The sequence below is a fragment of the Panthera pardus genome, unplaced genomic scaffold, assembly GCF_024362965.1.
Source record: "Panthera pardus isolate Hobbes unplaced genomic scaffold, ASM2436296v1 HiC_scaffold_2, whole genome shotgun sequence".
NCBI lineage: Eukaryota > Metazoa > Chordata > Mammalia > Carnivora > Felidae > Panthera > Panthera pardus.
In genome coordinates this window covers 70,621,802-70,640,643 of record NW_026526765.1, presented here as the reverse complement: position 1 = coordinate 70,640,643, position 18,842 = coordinate 70,621,802, and the positions used below count along the sequence as shown (strand labels likewise).

The 18,842-nt window shown below is 32.4% G+C and overlaps 1 protein-coding gene and 1 long non-coding RNA gene across 4 annotated transcripts in view; both read right to left on the bottom strand.

The window, feature by feature from the left end:
- The window catches only part of FBXL17 (F-box and leucine rich repeat protein 17), a 495,428-nt gene that overhangs the window by 389,907 nt on the left and 86,679 nt on the right, over window positions 1-18,842 (bottom strand). The window lies entirely within an intron of this gene.
- Window positions 12,006-17,646, bottom strand: LOC109267625 (uncharacterized). The gene is made up of 3 exons (XR_002080205.2): window positions 15,841-17,646; window positions 14,169-14,253; window positions 12,006-12,028 (listed from the first exon to the last, which is right to left on the bottom strand). It is a non-coding gene; the product is annotated as an uncharacterized LOC109267625 (long non-coding RNA).

Sequence of the window (18,842 nt, the reverse complement as noted above, 5' to 3'; positions counted from 1 at the left end):
AAATTTCTTACTAAGAAAAAAAAAAAAGACATCTAACAAATAAGTCAAATACAATACTATAAACAGCATATGCCAATCTAAACAAGTTAAGAATTTTGAGTGAAGCTCAATGTTAGCAAAATGCTTTTATCCTAAAGTAGTTAATGACTGAGATGTCATTTGCAGACTACTCAAGAAAAAAATTATTATGCAGGCCCTTACTTAGACATTTTGAGATGATTTATGGGAGGTTATTTATGTGAAAAGGCTTCTCTGCAATGTCAGAAACAGAAAGCTTCCACTTAAAAACCATAAAAGATAAACCAACGTGCATACTCTGCCTAATTTTTTTTCCATAGGCAATTATAAAAGACTTTTTTTCCCACTTAACCTATATTTAGATTGTATCTTGGACATCTTTATATGGAAATTAGATTATAATTGCTTTTAAACACTACAATTTAGATGTTTTCATTTAAATCAAGAATTATTTAAAGTAAATGCCATTATATCAATGAAAACAGAGCCATGACACTCTTTACAACTGATATTACCTCTTTTATATAAGGAGTTACATTAACCATGCTTTCTCTAAATCTTCATGTGCTTCATCATTTTTTAAATTCAACCTGAAGTCTTTGACAGTAGTAAACTGGAGGGGAAAGTTTCAACAAGGTAACAGTTCACCATATTTTTCCTCCTAAATTATTTAATTATAGGATAAGAAACAATTTGTTTTTACCATTGGGCAGTTTGAAAAAAAAATCAGATTTTATTGTAGTTACAGAAGAATTAACTCCACATCAATGTATCACTTTAAATTCTCCAGGGGGGAAAATGTAACCTCCATGCATTCTTCCTCAAAAAACTATCAGAGGAATTAAAATTGAAGAATTAAAACAAGTTAGAGAAAAATATATATACCAGGAAAAACAGGGCTCTAAAACAGAAAAGAGACACAAGAAATCTTAATTGGGGCGCCTGGGTGGCTCAGTTGGTTAGACGTCTGACTTCGGCTCAGGTCATGATCTCACAGCTTGTGGGTTCCAGCCCCAAATCAAGCTCTGTGCAGACAGCTCAGAGTCTGGAGCCTGCTTTGGATTCTGTGTTTCCCTCTCTCTCTGACCCTCCCCTGCTCACGCTCTGTCTCCCTCTCTCTCTCTCTCAAAAATAAAAAAAAATTAAAAAAAAATTTTTTTAAAGAAATCCGAATTGAAGGAGGGCTTAGGGCTCCAGAAAGAATGTCTCTAAGAAAAAAAAACCAAACACTAATTATGTTATTAATTTGATCATATTGAGATGAGTTCTATTTTGCTCAGAATTTAAGGTAAGAATTAGTAATTTGTACAATGAAAACTAAGAAAATGGTGGGGGGGGCAGTTAACAATTCAAAAAATTCACAAAAGAGAAAAAAAGTGAACATAGAACTTTATATAGCTCTGTTGTAAATATTTACAGTTATAATAACGTGATGTAAATACAACAAAAAAATGAGAAAAGAAAAAAAAAAGAAAACAAAATGGTGTGGGGGGTGGGGGGGGAAGAAATGCTAAATCATTGTCTTTCACAGTAGAAAGACATAATTAAAATTGAAAAGTCAGGAAATACCAGAGTCAATGGGGGATGTAGGGGGGCAGATATAGAAGTAAATAAAGGGGGAAAAAAGAGCACCAAAAGTTGAGAGCAGGGGTGCCTGGGTGATTTAGTCAGTTAATTAAGCATCCAACTCTTGATTTGATAAGACTCAGGTCATAATCCCAGGGTCGAGTGATGGAGCTCCATACTGAGCGTGGAAACTCCTTGAGATTCTCTCTCTCTACCTCACTCCCTGCTCCTCCTCTGCTTATGCTCACGCATGCTCTCTCTCTCTAAATAAGTAAATAAACATTTTTTAATATATATATGAAAAGCAGTTGTCTCTGTGAGAAGGAGTAAGGAATGGAGAGAGAGGTATCCATTTTTCACTCTAAGCCTAACATATTTTGACTTTTTAAACTAAGTACACTTACTGGTTTCTGAAAAATTTTAAATTAATTGAAGTGGAGCTACATGAATCAATACTGACAAAATCTCAAAAAGAATATTGGGCAAAAAAAAAAAAAAAAAAAAAAGGAAAATTTCAAACTGTTGAGTTCACTACCGAAGTTTAAAAGCAAACAACCAAAACAGACAGTGAGGAGTGTAGCCATTGTTAGGCAAACTGTAACTCTTCTTCTTACTAGCAATGACATGGTGGACTAACTGACTTACCAGCTCGCTGCCTGAGTCTTCTCATGTAACAAAATAAAGATAACTATAGTACTGATGATTATGATTATGTTACTTTACGGACTGAGATAATGCATGTGAAGTGCTTGGTACATAGTATATTCTTCCAAAATATGTGTTATTAATCTTTTTTACTCACTTTTCAATTCTTCTGTCATGAAAATATAAATTCTTACTTGAAATTATTTTTCCAAAATGTTCAAAAGTTCATTGAATTAAGAAGTGGCATCTACTATTTAATCTATTAGTGGTGTCAAAAAAATAGCCTCAACACCTACCCTGTGCTGATCCCACACAGAAATAAACATTGAACAAATATTTAAAGAATTATTGAAGAGGTGCCTTAATCTCCTCTAATTTTACACATCCACCTAGTAGGTTTAAGGAATAAATAACAAGATATGGGGAATACAGAGATACAAAACACATGGTTTCTGCAATCAGCTAGCTCACTGTAATCAGGGTAAGGGAAGCAGAGAGGCAGAAATGCAGTGTGATGTGGTATGTCATGGCTTTGAAGTCAAGCAGTCTGGGGGTCCAATCCTGGTTTTGCAATCTTAAACTCCAAGCTCGTTTCCTATGCAAAAATTTGGATAACAGTAATTGCCTTGCAGAGCTGCCTAAAGATCAAGACAATACCCTTAAAGCAACTACCATGGGACACAGAGTAGGTCCTCAATATTTGTTAACTCTCAGTCCTTTTAGAATTACTGTTGATGATACCTACACTGAGAAATGGGAAATCTGAGAGGAAAAGGCTTTGTACACATCTGTTGTAAAATTTTCACAAAAAGACACAAATAAATGCTCTGCAAATTCTTAGTGAGAGAACTTATTCAGATAAGAGAAACCAGGGAATATTTTTTCTGGAGACACTGGCATTTTAAATACCATGTTCCAAAGATCCTAAGACACATATTTTCATGTTTTAACATCTCTGAAACAGAACATATCCAGCAATGATGATGTGTCAGTTCAATTGGCAACTTTTTTTTAGTGGTATATAAAATAATAATGCATTTTAGATTCAGTAAAGTACAATATATATGGATGAAGGGAATTCTGTAGAGAGTGGCAATACCCAAGGCACAGTGTTGCAATTCCCAGCATGATGTTGGCATATATAGTTCGGGTTGGCTGGCATATAATTGTATACAAAGAGGAGTCAAGAAATAAGGATGATGAGGTACACTGTTCCATCAGTTTGTTTACCTGTATGTCATTATCATTCTAGCTAATTTACTGTTGTTTTATGTGGCAAAGTATAAATTTGATATGTGCTAGGATGAGTCTACCCATACTGTACTTCAAAACCAATTCGCTCTTCTTGACGCTCTTCTATGTCAATTTTTAAATCAGACTGTCCTAAGCACACCACCCCTGAGGCAGGAAGGCTGTTCGCGAAGCGCACAGCGCCCCCTCGTGGCGAAAGGGCGTTTGCGCATGCGCAGAGCGCCCATTCGAAATGGAAGGTTATTCGCATATGCGCGCAGACCATGCTGGGCGAGGTAGGCCATCTGCGCTAATGCTGAAAAAAGCTACTAGTTGGGATTTCGATCAAAATTGTATTGAACTTAATGGTTTCATTTCGGGAGAATTTCTATTCTTGTATTCCCATCCAAAAACGTGGTATCTCCATTTATTTAGATCTTACATCTTTCAATAAAGTTGGGTAATTTTTTCCATAGAGGTCCTGTACATCTTTTGTTGAATTTAGTCCCTGGTATTTATTTTTGGGATCTGTTATTATAAATGGTGTTTAAGTTATGTTCGGTAAATTTATGGAATATTTAGCAATCTCAAGTATATAAGACAATACATTTAATCTTGTTTTCCTATGTTTATACATATCACAATTTAAAAATTAACAAAAATATTTCCATGATACACAAAATACTGCAACTTCAAAAGTCCAAATAAAAGATTCATAACTCATATGCAACTTCATTTAAAATAACTAAAGCACAGATATAAACTGTCCTGGAAATAACATAGCATCCAAAATTATATACAATACATATAAAATGTTGGATTAAATACTGGATTAGATCTACTTCTGCAATTTTGAAATAAATAATGGCATCAAAACACTTATTCTTGCTCACTTTAGTGATTTTATTCTGTCAACTCCCTATTTGCCATACCAACTGAAAGAAACATTGACACATACAACAACAAAAAAGCAGATATTGTGCCCACGTGAGTTAAATGTACACTAAAAAGTTAGGCATCCCCTAAATTTGTAGGTATCCAGAACAGCTGGGTCATTATCCACTCTCCTTTCCCTTAAGACAACTTCACCGATCACATGAGATAGATGGTGGCAGGGAACTGAATTTACTGGCAGGAGAAACAAATCCCAGATAGTTCTCTTAAAATCCAAAATAGACTATACACAGACATTTCTTTTCCCAAAATTTCTCTGACCCAATTTCTAAATTCTCCTTACTCTTTTGCTGTTTTTCTTAGAGAGTCATTAACAAGCTAAAAAACAAAATCAACAAAATGAGTTTGGGACCAGTTTGGCTAACTTCCAAATTTCTATCTCTTGGGCTCCAGATATTTGGACGTACCTAAGCTAGCGTTCTCTCACATCTCAAAAATGGCATGCTTACTACTAAAGTCCAACCCTATGTCAAAACTATGTCCTCTTTCCATTAGTCCCAATGTCACTGGGTAGTAGTTCAAACTAGATACCTGTCCTTGAGTACTCAAAACAAACAAACAAACAAACAAACAAAACATCGTGAACCTCAACAACCAATTAATCATCAAGACCTGCTGGCTGACTCTAACTCCTTAATACCCTCCTTTTCTACTCTCGCTGCCACTTAGTTCAGGCACTCTCTTTCCTGTATTGCAGTAATTTCCTAAATTGCCCTTTCTTCCCTCATCCTCCATAGTATGACCAGAATAATCTTTCAAAATGTAAATGGGTACATGTTCCTCTCCTGGTTAAAATTCTTTAATGCCTCACCAATGCCTCCAGGATAATATCCAAAATTATTAGCATAACGTCCCAAAAAGTTTTATAGACTATATCTCTAGTCAGCCTCATGGTCCACAGCCCCCTCTTTCAAGCCCTGCTCTCTAAATGTCCCCACACCTCTGCACATACTGCTCCCTCAACCTCAAACCCCTTCTTTATTTTCTAATACCACCTGGAAATATTCTTCAATTCCTTGTAAATGAGCTGAAGCAAAATAATCTCACAAAAACCTTCCCTGAATCCTTAAAAAGACTTAAGCACTGCTCCAAGTTCCTTTTGTACCACTTCTTATAGCACGTATAACACTGCATTTTAATTCTCTATTATGTTTTTCTCTTCCTAAATAATATTTCATTAAGAAATATCCCAACTTAGGGGGTGCCTGGGTGGCTAAGTCGGCTAAGCGTCTGACTTTGGCTCAGGTCATGATCTCACGGTTTGTGAGTTCAAGCCGCGCGTCAGGCTCTGTGCTGACAGCTCTGAGCCTGGAGCCTGTTTCAGATTCTGCATCTCCCTCTCTCTCTGCCCCTCCCCTGCTCGTGCTCTGTCTCCCTCTGTCTTTAAAATAAATAAACATTTAAAAAAATTTAAAAAAAGAAATACCCCAACTTAAATCATAGTGTTTATTAGACACTGAAGTATTTGTTGAATATGCATTGTATTTCTATTAGCTTATTATTTTGAAAATATTGTCATTACTGATATTTTAAAATTAAAATATTTCTTGGTAGGAATAACAGTTACATCTTACAATGAGAAATTTTCATTATAAAGTGAAATGCTACATATTAATATGGGTTATATATTGAATATAAAAATATAAAATTGAAATATTTCACGCTAATGTTAAGTGGCTTATTCATTTAAGAAATACTGAAAGCTTTCTGATCTAAACAAAACTGTGAAAACTAAATCAATAATTAAAAGGTATTTTCAAGTAAGGAAAGATGTATCATTTTATTCCTAGAAAATAATTTTAAAATATTTGTTTCTTCTAAGTTTTAACATCCCTATGTTATTCTGAATACACAACTCTTAGGGAATAATATACGATTTACTAAGCAATAAAATAAAATTCAAGATTATAAGTCTTCAGACTGTATTCATCCTTGAATGTTTAATTAAATTCCCCAAATAAATTAATTTACTAAATTATGGCATCTTTTATAATCATAAGATGAAATAACATACAAAGAGTCAACAGAAAGCCATTTGCAGTTAAATTATTAATTGTAGACTGCACAAATTATTTAAGAATATTATCAACAGTAAGCATCTCACTCAGGAGTAATGTATGTCAATCAAAAAAGAAAAAAATTCAAAGCAGACACACATAATATTAAACACAGACTGTCAAAGGTATACTTGTTTCCAACATAAGCATTCACAGAAAGAAAATGATACATATCAAGATATTTTAAAGTTATGCAATATGTTAATGATACTAGATTACAAAATATAAGATCCAACCCCACAAAGAATCAAATTTCTTTTTACCCCATTGTCTGAAAAAACACCTTTTATAATTCCAAGAAGTTGTAAACTCCTTAAAAATACCTTGCGTTTACAATCTAAGCTAATATTAACATTACGCAGTGATTCTCATTCATTATGAATGCTTTTATGAATTTTTGAGGAGAACTGTCTAGATTCGGAGGCCTATTTCCCAATGGATGTTTTTAACCTTTATCTCCCAATGCCAAATGGTAAATAAAGATTTCTAACTAAAGAAATAAAATTTAACTATAACATCATATATTATAAAAAAATTGACATTTCCTTATGTACCCATCTATCCTCCCTCCAAAACCATGGAAAGAAAATCAGGGAAATATTTACTTTGAACTTGGCTGGAAATGATGAGGAAATTCATCAAGTCATTAAGGATGGAAGAAAGTAAAAACAAACAACCAAAAACACTAGTAAAGCTAAGACTGTCAAGTCACAAGGAAGTCTATTTCTGCCATAAGCCTTGTGATAGAATGACTTATTTCAAACATTCCACAGTTGTCTTTTAAAACCTTCTACTAATATTACTATAATCCAGACTTTGGAGGTGGGGGGAACCTATGCTAGGCCTTCATCTTTTAATTTAAAAGTCTACCTAAAAAAAAAAGGTGTCAATTTTTTTATTTATCTTCTTAACAATATTTCTCTGTAGCTGTAAAAAACATTTTGGTAAATAGTTTAGAGTGATATTACTTTAACATAATATGACAACTTTAAGACAAGACTAAGCAGTTATTTGTATATGTACACATATTTTATTAAACTCTAAAGAGCAAACTCACTAAAACTTTAAACCATTCATTACTCAGTTACAATGGTTTTCATATAGTCAATATTTTAAATTAGCTTTAAAATGTGGTATTTTACTACAAAAACATCTTTAAATAATTGCTTCAAATTTGTGTACTTCCCCCAATTTTGAATATATTAAATGGTTTATTTTGTTTTGTAAATGTTAACATTTATTGAGCCTTTATTATGTATCAGGCACTGTTCTAAGCACATTACACATGTAAATACATTTAGGGACTGAGTAATTAAGTAAATTGCTCTAGGAGACAAAGTAGACAAACTCTTTAAGTTTATAGCCTCTTGTGTGCCAAGGACTATGCCTGGGACTTAAAATTCAAAATTCAAACAAACAAACAAACAAAACCACATAGTCACCGGTTTCAGGGACTTCATAACTATTTATACCAGTATAAACTAACAACTCTTTCAGTAATAAAAGACCTTCTAGTAATATGATCCAATTGCTGGTAGAGCTCAAATTAGTATAATTAAATTCTTCAAAAGACTGTTCACAAAGGAGAGGACATTTGGTTTCAGTGGGTGGGAAAGGGAAGAGGAAAAAGCAAGGCAGTAGATTGGAACCTGATTCTAAGGTCCCAGTAAAATGCCATCTGAAGGAATTTAGATTTGATTGCATAGTAGGCAATTGAGATCTAAAGAATAATTTTAATATGACCAGCCAAGTGTTTTAGTAGAAAAACAAAACAAAAAATGTCTCAGTGCTATTGAAGATAAGATGAAATAGAAAAGAGATTAAAAACAATAAAATTAGGTAGCTACTGGAATAGTCAGAGGAATGAGGAAGATTGAAGCAGAGCAGTAGTATGGAGAAGAGAATGAAGAGTCTTTGCCAGTGCTTAGAAACTGAGTTTGATGGGGAAGATGAGACAGGACTGACTCTGAAGTTTCTAGCTTGGAAAACTAGCAAGAAGTGATAACATTAAAGGGATATAGGAAAAAGCAACAGGAGTTGAGGGGAATTGGTGTATGATTCATGATTTGAAATAATCTAATATAGCTGACACTACTAGTCTTAATGTTTATATAAAAAGTCAGTTACTTTCAGTTATGATATATAAAATACCAACGTAAATTTCTTAAACATTTCTTTTGGCTGTATTTATACTGTTTTCTTGGCAAAAATACATCTAACACTAAGCATGGAATTTCTTCTTGGAAAGTATAACCTAAAATAAAAAGATCAACCTCCCTAAAACCCAAAAGGACTGATTTATTTACTGTACATTATTAATGTATGAGGGGTTAAGACTTTGATACAGCTGTAGCACTCACTTTGATGTCAGTACTGAAAGAAGTACCACAGTTGCCTTCTGCAACTAGTCTTAATGAAAATACAGTTTTCACATCTCTGAGAGTATCAAATGTCACTTCAGACCTTTTTTGCTTTGCTCTGAGTAGTTTTATTAACATTCGTATTCATATCAATTATTAAAATTAACATTTTAAAATTAGTAATTTGCTTTATTAATGTCTACTTGAGTTATAAGTATGCATTTCAAGCAAAATAAAACATTCAACATGACAGTGTAAAATTATTTTAAAAGCTGCAATAAAAACAGTAATTGCTTTTTCTAGTGTAAGAATTCTTACTTTCTTTTTACTTCAAACTGTTACTAAGAAAGAAAAACAAATAGAAAAGGATTTCTTTTTCTAAAACATTAAATCCAGCAGCATTCAGCTAATGCATAGATAACATAGGAAACGTCAAACTGTCCTTCCTCAATTTGGTAGTTTCCACATAAGGCAAATAAAATAATTATTTCTTTTAATAACTTAATAGGTACACAGAGGGTTAAGACCATCCACTTCCTTAAGAGGGTAACATATAATTCAGCAGAATATAGCAATAAAGTTAGGAAAACTTACTTATACAGTAAAGACGATAAAAGTGGATCATTTTATAATCTGTAATAATAAAGGCATTCGGGTGAACTTTATGAAATACAGTTTTTAGACATAAATCTATACTGCGACAGAATTATATAAGACCTCTGTTGTTAAGAAATGTAATTACTTAACAACAAAATATTTTTGCTGAAATCACAAATGAAAATACATATGTTTGACCAACAGGTGGTGCTCAATTTCCACTTACAAAGAAAATAAATCTTCCCCAAAGCATTTCCAGCACAATGAAATCATTTTCAGACTATGTGGCAATTTTAAAAACTCAAACATCAGGAGAAAACCCAATGCATAAACATTATTTTAACTGTTTCTATTGCACAGAGAAAAATAATTTTGGTTATCTTGCAAAAGAATTTTAAGACTGACACTGACCGCCCATTCATCTACAGAAGAGTGCTAAAACAGTTTTAAAATTTTGCTGAAACATTTCTTTTCAAAATTAACACTGAATACTGCAAAAAAAAATGTTAAGCAACTCACAAATATACTTTAAAAAATTAACCAAATTAAAAAAATAATTTTAGGTCATTTTATACCAAATCATGCTTCAGAATTCTAAGTATTTAACATTCTATCCTTTGCTGGAAAGATAGCTTTAAAAACAAAAACAAACAAACAAAACTAAGAAATTCAGCTAAGCCAGAAATCAGTATATTTCTGAAAATTTAGGCTTCTATAGGCCATTATACTCTTTATTCGTAAAAAACAGTTGAAGCCCCAATTGTCTGGCTGAATTCTAACTCTAAGTGCCATTCTCACCAAAAGCAATGCTTTTACTTCTTACCAGAAGAATGATAAAACAATTTCAGTCTTGCATTTCCACAAATACCCAATTAGGGCTTCTATTATACAATTTTAAATTTATCTATTATACAACTAATTCTTTCTTCTTCTAATGGGAGAAACAGAGTACTACAGAAATTCTGCAAAACCTAATAGCATTATATATGATAAAAAATACTCCAACACAATAATCTTTAATCTATTCAAGCTACACTGTTCTTGCTATTTAATGTAAAGATAAGGCAAAAAGTATTTGGCTACTGAATGTCAAAAAGAAGGATAGAAGACTTTAAGAAAATTTACTTTTTTGCATAAAACCTGTGCACAGAAAAAGGCACTGCTAATCTATTAGTCAAAGGGAGAGCTATAAAGCAGGATAGACACAGATTTAAACTAAAATCCAAACAAAACAATTTCAATGGCTTTTTAGTTTTATTGGAAGCACCCAAAGCCCTAAGTTTTGCTTTACAAAAATTAAATGCCACTGATTAGTAAGTTGCTTAATGGTGTTAAGAAGAAATCAGTTCAAATTCAGTCTGAGAGATGGGAAATAATGTTATAATTGCAGAAAATAGAAATAAATTTTTAAAAATAGCGAAGCTCCCGATCAACACAAAACACAATTCATCCCTTGATAATACACTATTTTCTCATACAGAATTTTAAAGCGTCATAAGTCTTAACAATTCTTAATTCATTCTATTTGATTTTTAGAATCACTCTTATTTATTCCCTGTTATTAACTAGTCATTAATCAAAAACCTAATTTAGTTCTTACATATTTTCAAAAAGCAGCAAAAAAATTTAAACTTCATACTTTAACATTTAAAAATATATATATTTATTCTTGCACTTTATAAGGTGACTCTTCCACATCCACATCAAAATTCTGGCTGGCTGAGCTAAACAATATTTAAAATTAACTTTCAGTTTTATAAAGTGCCATTATTTCATTACAATACAACATAACAAATTTTCTTGTTACCTAACTGCCAATAGAGACACCTAATTATAATGAGTACACATCGAAAAAGTAGCCCCAATTTTTTGCTGCTATTCTACAGCAGTCTGATTTATACCAGTTTTTAGAATTCTCTAACATTGTTAAAGTCATTTAGTCAAGAGTCTACCAAAATCTTGTTTTTCTTTTAAACTGATGGCAGAATTATACCTTTATGATATACAAGATAAATTCCCAGTTTGCAACTAGTTTAAAGCTCCTCAAATAAATCCCTCCCTTCTACTCCTTAGTAAACCCTCACAAGACACCATATTTTGTGCATACAGAACAGCTTCTCATTGTTTTCTTCATATCTACACAAGCATGTTTACATTACAGAAATATGTACCAGAAAACAAAGATATACTTAGTTTAGAGACAGAAAAATGTTTCAGTTACAATGTAAAAGTTACTGAATATGGAAAGAAAAGCCAGCAGGTAGTTAGGCTCACTTCTACACAATCTTTCCACTTCAGATAAAGATATGTATTTCCTACAGAAAACTCACTGGCTTTACTTTTCAATAAATTGCCAAAATGAGTATCTATACTTTAAAACGCAAAAAATATAAAAATTTAAGTCAAAAAAAAAAAAAAAAAAAAAAAAAGGCCAGTCTGTCCCTGTTCACAATTGCCTGCTTGTCCAGCAAGACCTGGGTCCCTAGGTAAGTTATCCACTCTGCAGAAGCTGATGAAAGTAGTGCATGTGAAATTCGGAAGGCTCCAGAAGGAACTAAATAGCGTGGAACACAATAACACGATAAAATGTCAGTCGAGAATCTGAAAAAAAGGGTAGATGTCATGGAAAAATCATTAGATATTTCTTCCCAGAACATCTAAAATGATGGGTAAATGAACCTAAATGTGCAAATTTAGACCCTAAACTTAAAGGTTTCAGAAAATGAATTTCTTAGAGCTCAAAAGTAATGTGTCCATTCTCACAGGGAATTTTGATTACAGTTCCAAGTTTGTACAATCTATAGTTTCTAAAGCCAGAAATAAATGGTTACATTTCAGACTCTCATTTGAAATTTTCAAAAAATGTTTTAAACTAATCACTGGTTCTGCTAATGATTAGAGTACATGGTTTCATTTTTATACCTCTGGCTCAAGAAATTTTAGTGACATAACTAAAATAATTTAATATACACTTTACTATTCAAAAATCTAAAATGAATAATTCTTTACACAGAGACACACTCTCTTTCCCCTACTTGTTCAAAGTGGCCTAATTTAGAGACAAATAGATTCACAATTTTTTTCATGTACAACTTTTGGAATTGTACAATAAATGTGTCCAAAAAGAAAGATAATGGTTTTAATTAAATGTGCAGACCAAATTACCTACTGTATTATAGGGCAGTTGTTAAAAATTAATGGCTATAAAAGACCTGATTCTTTTATATTACTTAATTATCTCCATATGGAGATTTTTACTGTAAAGTAAATATGTTTAACAATGTTCTATATACAGAAAAGATGTATTCATTCTATGGAGTTTTACTTAGTTTTATTTTGCTATGGTAGCAATTTGAGAAAACCTAGAGGGCAGCTCCTAGACCTAAAAATTATTCATTAGTATGAAATAAGTCACTTAGCTTCTTTTACACACACACACACACACACACACACACACACACACACACACACACACAAAGCAACAAAGAGAAAAGAAAAAAATAAAGATGTGTATTTCTGGCTACATTTTTATTACCTAGAATTTATATAATGAAGGCCTACATGGAATTGTTTTATATATATAAGGGTAGAATTCTGCTAGTTCCAAAATATTGTTGACTCAAAATGATTTATAATTAAAGATCACAGTTAGGAAAATAAAATGTATATCAAAGAATATATGTATGTTTAAATATGTTTATAGTTTAAAATAATAGCTTAAAATATGGTCTATAATTAGATTATAGACTGTAGTAAAGTATATGTACACATAAACATAATAAAAAGCAACATACCTACTAAAGGTTTTTTTCTATGAAATGAAACTGATTCATAAAGTAACCACTGTAGCATTTTAATTATACCTTTTCACTGCATTTTTGTCTACTGAATGTAAGAAACAGTACAAATAAAACTCAAGGATCTCTGAGTTGTTATTTCTACCACTTGTTAATTCTGAGACCTTTGGCTTTATTTTGTTGCTCGGTTTTCTATCAACTACTCTCAAAATGGAGGAGGCACATATTTATATAGATAAATTAAGTGATAAAAACCTAAAATGAGTTTAAAAGCTTTAAAATGCATATTAGTAAGTGGAATTTTTAAAACAAGTCACCTTTTCATGAAGAACTGCTGGCACCATCTGAATTACACAACAATTTTAAGCCAGTAATTTTACTACATTTCTTTTAGCACACAGTTACTACAGTTTACCTATGCTGCAAGATTCTGACATCTTTCTTACACAGCACTTGAAGTCACATTTCTCATGGACAAAGATTTAAATACTATGTTAACTACTATCTTTATATAATGGAAATTTAATTGAGGTAAGTTTTGTATTTTTGTTTTTATTTGTAATTCTGTAGATCTAGTCTTAAGAAAAAAAATTAAAAGCTGGAGAAATAATAACTTATTCTTGCATCGATGCTAAGTGATAAAGCTTCATTATTCCTGGAAAATTACAGTTATCAGCATAAATGGAGTTATCAGTTATAGTCAATTATATCAACTATAAGTTATCAGTATCAACAGAGTAGGTTATTATTTACTCAGAGACATATTTTCCTATTTAGAAGAAGAGTAAAAAATTCAGAATCCAAAGAAGTTTGGCACATTAATTCCTCGAATGATAATTTCTATGAATTTATAAATAAACTGGTAATAACAAAATCTAAATATTTCTCATTCTTAATGGGAGATATAAGTATTGATATAACAGGATAACTAATTTTAAGAATACCTCCTAGTAGAACAGGCAATCCAACCATTTCTCATGTCGTGATTGAAATATGACATTTCTGTGCGCCAACCCATCATAAGTCTTTCTGAAAAACATGCCACAAATTTGGACCAATCAATAAAGCAGTTGGTCAAGGCTAATTTAGCTGAAAATACAGATGTCATCAATGTAACTAAATTGACACATCCAAGGAAAAACAAAAGTTTACACAAGGAAAAACAAAAGTTTACACTAAAATAGACAAAGATAGTCTAATGATTACTCCTAAATGAATATAAAGTCATCACTAGTCAAAAATACTTCAAAAATGAATTATATCAATACAATGTCATTGAGTAATTTCCCTAAAAAAAGTGAGCGGAGGGTTCATCTTTGTTTTTGGAATAATTACTTCAAACAGAGTCTCAAAAAGAAAGTTAGAAATCCAGATTGCTTCCTGACTCTACTCAGTTAAGTTGTTACAAGACTCTCCAAACAAATCTTTAGCCTGAAGAAATAATCACTTCCAAATTAGCCCTTTTAAAAAAGTGAGTTAGCTCATCATTGCCTAGGCCTCAGAGAGGCATTGAAAAATTAAGATACTTAGAAAACGTAATTCTACACACAAAACCTGAAAACTTTCTTCTAAAGAAGCAACTATAATTAAGATAATAATTTTCCTCATCAAAACGCCTAAACCTAATTGAACCATTTAGGAAATATATGCAGTATTTCAATTTAAGTGATATTTACTATATTTAAATATTTTAAGGAATAGTATGTTTGTAATTTGTGGGATATTTTAATTCAAAGTGTTTCACAGACATTGGCATATGGCCCTTATACATATACACATACACACTAAGTTTTTTTGCAATGTACTCTATGGAATTCATATGTAGATATAATTTGTTCTTGTTTTGTTTTTTTTTTTTTTTAAGAAAAACCTATGCTGAATGAAAAACTGGTGATAATCCATAGTTCAAAATAATTTTTTTTATTTTATAAAAAAGCCACAGAATTGAGATGCCTGGCTGGCTCAATCAGTAGAGCATGTGACTCCTGAAACCAGGGTCATAGTTCAAGCCCCAGATGGGGTGCAGATTACTTAAAAGGAAGGCACAGAATTCCTCTCAGCCAAAAATGTTACAATTAAGTTAACATGTAACTCAATGTAAAGGGGAAAAAAAAAAAAGGTGATTTGCATGCACTTACTAAATAGAGTACCTAATACATAAGGGGCAAATACTACCGACTTTTTAAAAAAAACAGTTGTAGGGGTGTCTGGGTGGCTCAGTCGGTTTCAGCTCAGGTCATGATCTCACCGTCTGAGAGTTCGAGCCCTGCGTTGGGTTCTGTGCTGATAGCTCAGAGCCTGGAGCCTGCTTCTGTTTCTGTGTCTCCCTCTCTCTCTGCCCCTCACCCATTTGCGCTTTGTCTCTCTCTGCCTTTCAAAAATGAATAAATGTTAAAAATTTTTCTTTTTTTTAAAAACAGTTGTACACCAAGTTGTACAGCTTCACCATTACATTAAAGTCCCTGGTTCAAATCCAGCTAGTGTTAGTAACAACACAAAAGTGCTTAAGTCGTAATATAAACATCCTTCCTAACGCTCAGAAAGATTATGAGATTCTTTCATATATAAGAATGCTTGAAAATATACTCCCTTTACTAACTATGGTCTCTAAATTACCTGGTATAGGACTCAAGTAACAGCCATATAGTGAACCACAATGTATGGCTAAAAACAGAGCAAAATGACCACCATTAGATGAGCCACAGAGATCACATTTCCAGTACCAGCTCAATTCCATTTGACCAAAACACTTCTCCCCAACACACACACACACACACACACACACACACACACACACACACACACACACACACCTACAATCAACACTATCCATCTTTTTTTTTCTTCATATTTTGGTCTTCCAATCTAAAACTAAATACAAAGTCAACTCAAATTGCTTTCTTTCATTATGTAAAATAACTGAATTTAAGAGTGATGAGTTTGCTCAACATAAAATATACACATTCTGAAAATGGTTTATTTCTTGCATCAACTTTAGAAGACTAAAGTCTTCTCCCATTTAAAATAAAGAGTTTCAAAACAGAATTACTATAACTACAGGAGCAGTCTTCAAAGTTTGATCCAGGGTTTCTCACTCAGGACCTGATCAGGATAGCTATAAAGTCAAAACTATTTTAATAATATGGCTAACAGGTTAAATGCCTTTTCTACTCTCATTTTCTGAGTATACAGTGGAGTTTCTCAGACACTGTATGACCTTGTGATAACATAATCACTCTGATGACTAATGGAATGTATGTTTCTATATTCAATATTTTTTTAATTTCAAGTACAAAAAATATCAATAGACATAACAACATAAACAAAAACTCGTTGGTGTCCTGAATAACTTTTAAAAGTATAAAGTGGTCCACAGACCGAAGAGTTTGAGAACCAATGAACAGAAATTTGGTGCCCACAAATAATGCTTTTAACATAGGAGGTAGGGATCATGTATCATGTTCCTTTCCCTCTATCTTTCACAGACCAAAGAAATATATCTCCATCCTTTCTCATTTCATTACAGTTTTAAACACAAATTATCTGTCATGGATACTAAACACCTTCAATACAGTTGTTTTAAATAAATATGAAGCAGCCAAAACTGTCATGTAAATTTATATCTACTACCCTATGCTTCTTTAATTAAATCTGCTTTTCTTCAGGTACCAGCATTTGAGAAAAACTATTTTAGTCTTCATTTGAATCACTGACTTTACTTTAATAAACATATTTCAATAGTGTTATCTATTTTTATTACATAATAATATAGAGTAGTTCAACCTGATATAACCTATATGAACTAACTAAAGAATATAATTATCACTTATAATTGTTTTCATGAGAAACCATTTTCTAGATTCCAATCAAATTCATAAATACACTTCTGGAATATAATCACTTTTCAGTCAAGATTTCCTCTACTTAATTGAAACTAAGCTAGCAAATATATGCAAATATACAGGTCTGCTTTAATTTGGACCTTTAGGTCACAAAGAACCAAAAATCAATTCAAATGAACTCCAGAGAAAGGAAGTCTCTTACAGTTATCAACACAAGAATGAAAAGACCTAGCCACCAAGAGAGCCCTTACCCTCTCTCCTCACATGGTGTTTCGACCCCTCATATTCAATTATTTCCTTTCCATCACCTTCAATCTCAGCCTCATACATAATAAAAAAAAAAAAACAATTTCCTTCCCCTGTGTGGAGGGAGATCTCTTCCTGATCTTGCTCTATGATAAAATAAAAATAAAGTTTTTCCATTAGGAACTGATTCTCTACTGTATGTCTACAATAAAATTTTTCTATGAGGAATGGATTCATTTTCCCAATTTCTAATTTCTAAGACAGAAATTTGATCAGTTCTTGAGAAAGATAAACTTTCTAAGCTTTAATTTCCTCATATGAAAAATGTAGAGATAAGAATACCTACCTGATAAAGCTGTCATAAACCAACAAGTCTTAAAAGATGAGCCTGATGGAAAAGAGGGGAAAGAGAAATTTGAGCAGGAAAGTAAGTGTGAACATCATGTCCAGAAAACTACACGTGAATTCAGCTAAGGCACGGTAGGTTTGTAAGGGCATAGTAGGAGCAAGATTTGCTAAGTGGAAGTCAAGCCAAGAGGGATACTGCTAATCATTCTAAGGAATGTGGAATCTCTACGGAAACAAACATTGAAGGATTTCACCCAAGAACAAGAACTCAAAAGAAAAATAGATTCAAAGAGATAGATAAGATTATGAGTTCAGTACAACTGAGCTTTGAGCATTACTCAGTTTGAACTGAAAATAAAGGTTTATACAGAAAGAGAATAAGACTAAGAATTATTTAGCAGTCTCCGTTTACAGGAGGTAGTTGGAGTCAATACTCAAGCAGTTGCTAAGGGTCCTTTTCCAACAGTTTTGAGCAATCTCCACAGAAAGAAACATCCATACATTTACCTATCTAGTTCTGAAACTAAAGTTTCTCAAAACAATATTGATCTTGGTACACCTGGGTGGTTCAGTGAGTTGAGCGTCTGACACTTTATTTCGGCTCAGGTCATGATCTTGCAGTTCGTGAGCTCAAACCACACATCAGGCTCCATACTGATAGTATGGCGCTTGCTTGGTATTGTCTCTCTCTGCCTCTCTCTGCCCCTTCAACTCTCTTTCAAAATAAATAAATAAACTTAAAAAAAAATATTGACCTTTACTGTTTAATACATCTGCTCACTTCCATTCCTATTTAAAACAACAACAACAACAACAACAACAACAACAACAACCAAACCTGACAGTTTGGATCTACTACATTTATATCCAAACCTACTGCTTGAGCCTTTACTAGCAAAGTAAAACTGATCTAAAAGTACCACTGTAGTACTCAGAGCAGACTCTGATATCTAAGGGCCATTACACTGGAATTTTTAAACCTTATTCATAATTGTCTACATTAATGGAGATACATGAATTTGTATATTTTTAAAGGATCTTTTTACTTTGGGGGTAAATTTTTATACATTTTCTTGAAAAACATGTAAGTATATTTATTATTGTTATTATCCTATGAGCATTTAGATATAGGGAAAATATACTTCCCAGTGCCTCAAGTAGGCCTAGAGATTTAATTTTGTA